The 9634-nt window shown below is 37.8% G+C and overlaps 1 long non-coding RNA gene across 1 annotated transcript; it reads right to left on the bottom strand.

The window, feature by feature from the left end:
• Window positions 1–291: 291 nt before the first annotated feature.
• Window positions 292–4671, bottom strand: LOC121912010. Its single transcript, XR_006100002.1, has 3 exons — window positions 4478–4671; window positions 1482–1555; window positions 292–998 (listed from the first exon to the last, which is right to left on the bottom strand). It is a non-coding gene; the product is annotated as an uncharacterized LOC121912010 (long non-coding RNA).
• Between the last annotated feature and the right edge of the window lie 4963 nt (window positions 4672–9634).

Genomic DNA, 9634 nt, shown 5'->3' with positions numbered 1-9634 from the left:
TTTGAAAAACATAGCAGCAGATAGCCTATGAAAAAAATACTCAGCCTCAGGGTATTTAGTCCTCTTAGTTATTTGTTGTGTGATTGTGATTTGCTTTGCCACAGTGAGAGAGCATTATCATTCTGCCTCTGAGTTATGAGGCTGTTAGGAAGCTCTACCTGCAGCTTGCCGATTATTACATGATATCATTATAGCACTTGGTCAATTACTGCAATTCACTATAGGGATTAAAATGTTTTATTTTCATGTATACTTAACATGTTTTTGGTGAAACAGGTAAGCTGCATATCCTGCCCTTTCAGCATATCTACAATAAATTAGCAGTGAGAAGTGTCAGATTTGTTGACTAAAGTATGTGTTTATGTGTGTTAGTTCTAAAAAAGTAAAAAATAAAGATACATAGATTGTGTGAGATGAAACTGTTATTATTTGTCCCTATTTCCAATTAGAGAATTTAAACTACTAGATTCCAGTCAGTCTTAATCAAATACATTTAAATGGCAAAGGATGCTAATCATAATTAATCTGTATCAAACAAGCAAGAAGGTATGACAGGCTGGCATCTAATGAAACAGAATATTATTTAATTAATATATTAATAGATTGCCAGTATTCCTCCAGACAATATTTTGCCAAGACAACAGCCTCTAAGTAACATTTATAAGGCAGCATGCATATGTTAAATATTATAATGGAGCACACATTCTGTGGTAAACACTGTTTCTTTTTGTGGGAAATATAAACATAAACACATCCAGAACACGGCCAGATTCAGAAACTAACCTTCAGCACAGGCAGCAAGGAGAAAAAAAATCCTGAGAAATGCTGTGCTTTTCCTGTACAAATAATAAACATTTCCTGTATTTGCATGCTAGGCACACCTTCCCGATGTTAACAATGCCAGGTCTTCGTACATCAAAGCAAAAAGTCCTTGGAAAAGAGTACATGAGGATGGAGGTGTCTGTGGGCCTTGTTGGTGAGGCATGTCAGGTTGCTTGCTAAGTATAGCAAGCAAAGAGAAAGAAATGATTATGCAATGAGCGGAGTAAATCTCTTCCACCGAGCACAGATGCAGAGAATGTTGCTGTCTGTGCAAATAAAGTCTGATGGGTAAATGGATCAAAATGATGGCATTTCAAAACATTATGAAATTATATATTTTTTTCTACCCCCACAGCTCTGAAAATGATTACTGAGCGGGGTAAAATATTGACATTGAGATTCATGGCTCTTGATTAACCATATACTGTAAGTCTCAGGGGCATGTAAACTAGTTAAACCATGTTATTGATATATGGAAATTATGACATGCATTAAATAATCCACTCTTCAGTTGCAAGGTTGACTCATGCATTTGATGATACTGAACATGTCTTCGGGGAATTACACTATCTTGCACAAAATATAGCACAATGTAGTAGAAAAATACATTTGAGGCCTAGAGTAAAATGTACACATTTTTTCTTTTTTTTCAAGCTTACCTTTCATGGCTCATTGGGAATTGAAAGACAGAAATACTCCAATCACGGTGCTGTAGAAGAGACCCACACCAACCCTGCACAAGGTTAAGAGACATTTCAAAAACGTATGTTATTCAAATATCAGTAAAGCATTATATTCCCTAACCCATTAGTTTTTAATTTCATACAATATTTTGCAATAGCGAATTCAAAATAAGCAAACATTTTACTATACAGACACAACTTCATCTGAACAACATATTGTATGAAGCACCAGGGGAAATATAACAAATAACCTGCAGCACACAGTATAGAAACAGGATATTACATCTAAGGAAGCAGTCTGCTGACTAAGGGAACCTCCGAGGCGGACAGCCTCTCATGCCTCACAAAGGCACAATTGATCCGGTCCAAGCACCTGCTTGAATAACCGAGGGCTGGAAACTGGATGCAGCCAGGACAATGCAACACACCTCAGATTCAAAGCCTCTTTAGAGTTATGATCACACACTTCCTTTTCAAGCTAATATTGTTAACAGGATGATATTCATTATTACTTTGCTTCTATTCTGATACTCATATTCGTTTACATTCTTGCATACAAACTTAAATAAGAAGATGTCAATATGTGAAAATCTAAAATCTTTAATATGTGTGCCGATCAACCCTTGTGTTTTGTTGACATTGATTTAATCCCTAATTGTTCGGGGTCCCACAAACTCCACTGCCGTAGGTGTGTGAAAAAATATTAATGATAATATTTATAAACAATTATCATAAAATTAGTAAAGGAAAACAAAGTATGTTTTTTGAGCTGTTGAAGAGGATTAAACTGGGAAAAAATTATGTTCATATACTACTTGTTTCTCATTATAATGTGGTGAGAAATCTCATCGCTGCCTGAATTATATTCACAGACTACGTTTTATGTTTTTGGCAAAATGTTAATAAAGTAAACATGTTGTGTCTTGTACTTTAAGTCACTGTGGACTTTGTGTCAAGCTAAGACCACAAACTTTCCTTAACCTCAACCAAGTGCTGTGAATGCCAAAACATAACCATGGAGAAGTTTTATAATGTTACGTACCGAAAGAGTGGATATTAATATTATTATAAAAAAGTATTCAGTATTCAAATATATCATTTTGCAACACGGCAAGTGTGTTCATTAATTCATTTCATTTCCACAGAAAACATAATTCAGGAAGTGTTACACTTCATTTAAAACATGTATTTGTTGTTGCAATTTAGTGGTATTCAGTATGAGCATGGTGTCAAGGAGACACATATAATCATCTATGTGCTTGTTATGGCTGGCTCAAACAACGGACATAATAATGGACACAAATTACTACATATGAGTCTATTAAAGTAAATGAATCAAATGGATGAATAAATGAAGACCAGATACCTAGCACCACAAAGGTTCTGCTACAGAAGGATGGAGAGAGAGAGAGAGAGAGAGAGAGAGAGAGAGAGAGAGAGAGAGAGAGAGAGAGAGAGAGAGAGAGATCTGAATAAAAAAGACTCAGCCCACTAATCAGCCCAGGTGCCTGCCAACAGATGATCAACCTAGAGGGATCAACAGGAAACACCAAAATAAAACAGGATGTAACAGTGCTCATCAATCAATTATTTCTCTATTAAGGGCTTTCCACAAGGAGACAGACAATCACAACATAATGTCTTTGGATTCATCACTCTGCATTGTTTTGAACATATTGTCTTCACTCTGTTTGTTTTTAAGTCAGCAGCAGTGTGATAATGCAGCACAGGAAATCAAAATATATGTCATAATAGCATCACAGTAAAATTTTAGTGGTGTCGTTACCCATCAAAACGAAACCCTGTGCTTATGGACTCCAAGAGCAATGACCTCTCAGGTGTCATTGGGTACAAAGATATGCTCTGTCCAACTTGATTCATGTTCTGGCCACTCTGAGTCATGGCTACTCCCCATCCAATTACCATCCCATAATATATCAAGGGAATCACAGCTACACTGAGCAAAGTCAGAAGTGACTTGAAGACACCTGTGGGTAATGGACAGTAGTGGCGTCTGGTGCGGATCACACCACAGATGTAATGATTCAGTTGAAAAGGCAGTGAAGGGAGGCCAGGTCGTCTGATAAGTAGGTCAAAAGGAAGATGTGCTTGATCCTTTTCCTCTGCTCCTATGGCTAAGACTTGGCTTCAATTATTTTTTTCCTCTTTTAATAGAAAGGCAAGAAAGAAAAAATCTATTTCATCATCAGTTATAGGGAAAAGAAAGTGCGTTCATCAACTCAAGGCTATCAAAAAAATGTTCTCCTTGCTAATGGGTTACGTGAATTAATATTCATAAGAAAGTCTGAACTAGAATTGGTATATTGGATGTGCAGGTCAGGATAAATGTGTCAGGGATAATTGCTTATGGATGGTATTAAATAAATATAACACTTCAAAGGTGGACTTCATTTAGATTTGTACATCTAAGAAGAGATGTTATGTACAACCTTGACATGCAGAAGTGTGATTTCTTGACAGATCTGTAAGATTTTAGACTATGCTGCAGATAACAAAGTTGGAATGAAATCCAATGGCATTAAAGTTTTATGGCCTACATCTTCTTTGTTCTGTTATATTTTGACAAGATCGCGGGGTGAAATGTTAAAGATGTAAATGCCTACTGTCTGTTTGAAGCAAAGTTTTCATCCGCTCTGTGAACTATCAGAATTCACTTTCCATTTTCCATCAACTTTTCCCATCCTGATATCAAAGTGACAGACTGTTCCCCCAAAAATGTTTAATATTCCACAAATGTTCAATTACAGTATGCGTGAACGACACAAAAGTTGATTCAGGAAAGTGTATCGTAATCATTACCTAAACTTTTACAATTTGTGTAGACTAGAGTAATTATTTTCACTGCACTGTTACCTTTATGTAACTATCAGAACAACAGTATGCCAACTCACTATGGTCCCCTATGCTTTCTGATTCTCAGTGGTGACCTTTAGTGACCTCCCAAAACTAACCTCTGCTGTAATGTAATGTAGCATGGCCAGCACCACAAAAGAATGTGTTCTTCCTCTCTGATTTCCCACCCATCCAAGTTCATTTTAAAGGACTGTCACGATTCTTTCCTCAGTCCTCAGTGTCTTCCTCTCTGTTTCCGCTTTCCCAGTGGCTCTCCTCATCTCTCTCCCTCCTGTGTGTGTGATTGTGTAAGTGGAGACAGGTGTGCTGGAGTCTGAGCAGAGCCCCACCAGCTGCAACCCGTTCCATAATCAAGACCTCTTCTTATACTCAGCCCTGCCAGATCATAGCCTCTGCACCAGTCAGTCTACGCTTCAAGCTATTTCTCCTGCTTTTATCAGTTTTCTTGTTGTTGCCGCCTGTTTTCCCAAGCCTGACCCTGTCTCTTGTTCCCTGCAGTTCTGTCTGCTCTGTCTCCCCATTCCTGCCTCCTATCCCCTGCAGTCCAGTCTGCTCTGTCTCTGGTCCCTTGTCTCGTCAGCCCTGCTTCCCTGTTCTGGACCCCAGTTCTACCCAGCTTCCGCAGATTCCGCTCTGGATTTGCCCCCTTGCCCCAGCCTGTCTCAGCCCCAGTTTCCCAGCTACCAGCCCAAGCTCCCCGAGGCCTCCATTCCCACTCCCCTGCCTTAAAATAAATACCTTGTTTCTATCATATCCCAGTCTCGCCTCTGTCTGCACATGGGTTCACCTGCTCCGCCCCCCATATGACGATGAAATGATACCAACATGCATATCTGAGCTACTTCACAGCTGAATAAATGATCTCCTCAGAGCATCACTTACTGCAACATACCACTCAGTAAAGATGAATAAACGATGTTGGCAGAGCTAACCACAAAAATTGTATCCCATGATAACAACGTGGAGGTTGTCATGGATCACTACAGCACATATTTAATAATATTTTGGCAGTTCAAACTCCAGACTTACTTCTTACTTGTGTGAGTGCAATGCAGAGGAAATGTGGCAAAGCAAGGGCACAAGGCAGAGAGAATAGCCCCTACAGCAACTCAGGATAGAGCTACTGTACCAATGTAAATTCAGTCCCAGAGCTGGTTTTGGGGCTATGGGTGACTGCTGGCATGCTTCTTCTGTTGCATTGAATTCCATTAAATAAAGTATTTTTGCTGAACAGTAAAGCTGATGCCAAAACAGAACAAAACTAAAAGATAAGCTAAAGCTGATGCAAAAAAAAGTTGTTTTTGCAAGGGTTGTTCACTGGAATTAAAGGTAGAAAGGGCTAAAAAGCCATTATAAGGAATGCATTTCTTAATTATTTTGCTTAATTAAAACCTTGTGAAAGCAACCAACATCTCACAGAAATTTAATTTAATACTAAGTGATTAAAATATCTGTTTCTATTATTATCACTATGTCTTAAAAACCTTCTTTCTGGGTGAGTCTTAGGAAATAAGACACAGTGTAAGGGGAAACTGAGGTACAGTATCATCCCCGTGTGTGTCATGAAGCTCGGATCCAAATGATTGGGTAGATGAAGCCATGGAGAGACTTTGAGGATGCAGCCAGAAAACACACCAGTGTAGACAGGTAGTGACATTTTTGCTTCACTGATTTTCCCAGCATGGACTGAGACTTTCATGTGAGTGCAGAGCCCAGTAACTGATATGTCTAGTGCTTCTGTGATGATTTATGTTTTGCCGGCTTTGAGGATTTCACATATCTCTCTTAGGACACTACAAAGTTTGATACTTGTAATATCATGCCTCTGACTCTGTAGCTTTCCTTAAACTAGCGTGAAATCCATCCACCAGCTTTCTGAATAAAGTTTGTTGAAAACAAGTTTTTGCTGAAGTGGTTTAGAATATTACACATCTTAGTCTATATGGCTACAGAAGTCAAGTCTCTAACTATATCTCTCCTATCCTATTGTGGAATTTAAGATAACCATTTTTTTTCTGGTCCCAAGCACACAAGCAACTCAAAAGAAACATTTCAGTATTCTGTAGAGTAATTGTGAATGTGAGAATATTTTGTATATCTGTATTCAGTACAAAGGAATGTTTTCAATTTAAACGTTGAGTGGATTGAATGAACCCTGGTATGTCATGTCAATCTCTGTTGTAATGTGAAGCTATGGCAGCAACAGAATTTTGATAATGTTGTCATGGAAACTGGCCATTGAAAATAAGTAGAAAGTAATAATAATAATACATTTAATTTGAACCGCACTTTTCATTCATAGTCAAACTCAAAGTGCTACAGTTTTAATAACACAGAGCATACAGAAAATAGTAATACCAGTTAAGATGGAAAAGCCTTCCTGAATAGAAAGATTTTTAGGCCTTTTTAAAAAAAAGAGACTAGGGTCTGTGCTGCCCTCAGATAGTTAGGAAGGCTGTTCCACAAGCGTGGTGCAGCAGAGCAGAAGGCTTGATCCCCCATGGTGCAGAGCTTAGTGCTGGGAGCCCGGAGGAGCAAGCTGCTGGCAGATCTGAGGGTGCGGGTGGAGGGGTGTGGTATGATCGGTTCCTGTAGGTAGGGAGGCACATGTCTGTTGATGGATTTGTATGTGAGTAGCAGGACTTTGTAGTCAATCCTGAAGGAAACAAGGAGACAGTGCAATGAAAACAGAATTGGTGTTCTATGTTCATGTGTATCAGCTCTTCCTGGTGGAAATATACTCTGCTTGCATGCCAAAAATGCCCACTGTGAGACGTACAAAACTGGGAAAATATAGTAGTTGTTTCTCAAGATGTATGAATTGCAGGTACATGCTATTCTCAGTTTTTTAGGACAGACTGAGCTTGCAGCACAGTGCAGAACTTGTCTTTGTGTAAATGCTCTAAATGTTAGTACTTCCATTGTGCAGTTACCGTGACCATATGTGGCATTTGCTTTTTATTCCCAGGGCTCACTAGCAATTTTTACTGACTCTAAGTAGATTGACCTCTGAGCATTGATTTTATTGTCACTTTCTCAAAGCTATGTGGCAGAGCTGAGGTTTGGTGGAAACCAATACATCTGTGTTTCAGCAGCGCATTTTCATGTGTTAATTTTCCTTATGTACAGTAGTTTATAGATAATTGATGTAAATGTTGTTTTTTATCAAAGACACAAGTACACACACGCAACTGATAAATCTGCCTTTTTACTGACTTCAAACTATAGTGTTCAAATACCGTCAAACTTCAATAGTAGAAGGTCTGTATTATAAGTGGATAAGACAGAATTGTGTTATTGAGATTAAATGCTATGAGAATTTTAGCTGAGAAAAATAGGTTTAACATCAATACTGAAAGGGTTCTCTGTCAGCGTTGCTCCTTTGTTTGTTGCTGTAGTCTACGTTGCGGTGTGAACTTTAAAATAGCTTTTTGATATAAAGCTTCTGTTGCAATACATTAAATTGGGAAAGAACACGATTCTGAGCCTGTTATGTTGTTGCTTTGTGTTGCTCGAGGATCATTATGGAAGCATCTAAATGTAACTTTGCAAACGAGGACAACAAGAAAAGTAAGGATATAAAGAGTCAATTTACATTTACATTAGCTATAAATGACTGGCTCAAGGACATTTTTACTGCAGACATTTTTAATCTGATTTAAACTCAAGTAAGCAGAGTTTTATCAGAACCTAAATACATTTTAGCATTAATTTAACTATACTTCATTTGAACTATTTCAGACTGTAACCACAGATAATGAGACTGAAGAAATCACTTTCTATGGAGATGTGTTTTGTCCATTAACTCACTTGCCTTGTAAACATTTTTTCAAAGAACCTGAAATCACACTAATATGTGACACAGCAGGTACTTGATGGCACTGTTAAAACAGAATATCATTGCTTAAGGCAAGGTGACAGGGATAATAATCTGCCATCCTTTATGTTTAATATTTAAATCCCAGAGGTAAAGGGAGAAAGATGGTGGTGTCCTTGTTTCAAGCGCACTCTCTACTCTATCAATTCAGTCCAGAGTAATCAGTCAAACAGCAACTCGAAATCTGCAATCACCATTCATGTTCTCCAATATAACTATGACTGATTAGAGTGGGATATGGAAAGGATATGGAAATCAAACATGTACTGTATAAGGACTATGATACAATGAGAACAATTTGATTCAATTTCAATGCAAAACTGCCAGGGTAATGATGGTTTTTGTTTGGGGTTATTCTCATATGTCATATCGTATGTTGTCTGCACATTTGTCCTATTTACCGAACCCAAGTGATGCTTAAGGCAACATTACCCATCTCTGTGGTATCTGTGATTATATGTGTTTGCTGTGTGGTTATTAAGATTTTCTTTAACTGCATAAACACAGATTCATTTCCCTCCGTATGCAACAATTACTCATTTTGTACATGGTTTTCTCCTCGAAACCTGATGGGAATACATTCTTTGTAGGTCAATTTGGGGAACTGCTGGAAAATATATTGCATTTGTATTAAATAAGCATAAGTTACATGCAGTATAACAATGTTTACCCCTGAGTTCTGCAGTATGCAGTTTAAGAGTGTAGGAAAGGTCACATAACTCAGGGGCAGAGAAACTGCTACTACATGTAAATGCTTATTAATCTCTACAACTCTCTGGAACATTTGTTTAATATACTATTTTAATTCTATTAGCTTAAACATTGTATTTGGCCTCTGAATCAGTAATTCAATTATGAATGTTTTACTGTGACATTTTATTAATGTCTGTCTATATTCATTATTTTCATTTTTCTGGGCCTAATTTCATATATGACATTCTTGGAAGTTGTTAAAGTGTCGGCTGTGCGGGTATGTTTTTACATTTGCACAGCTTGTTAGAGTTAATAGATGATTAAACTGCCAAAAAGAATATTGTGTGACAAGCTGAAAATTCGGGAATTTCATATTTTCAGCCTTTTACTTCAAAAACAAGCCACAATGCAGGTATAAATGTCTGAATCTCTGTAGAAATCTCAACTTTTATACTCCAGCCATGTTGTTTTGACTGCACAATGCAGCATCACTCACCACCTACTGTTTGGTGAACATATAGTGTGTGCCTGAGTTCATAATTCAGCCGGAGAGATCTTGTGCAACAATCTAATTATATCTATATTCAATAGGGATCTCAGTATTTCTCAGAGGACTCCATGCAGCTGACTGTGTGTGCATAACTGTAGGCTTGATTAACAAGTTGTTGAGTCAGCACATAAAGTG

This window comes from Thunnus maccoyii, chromosome 14, assembly GCF_910596095.1.
Source record: "Thunnus maccoyii chromosome 14, fThuMac1.1, whole genome shotgun sequence".
NCBI lineage: Eukaryota > Metazoa > Chordata > Actinopteri > Scombriformes > Scombridae > Thunnus > Thunnus maccoyii.
This window is presented reverse-complemented; position numbering and strand designations above follow the sequence as displayed.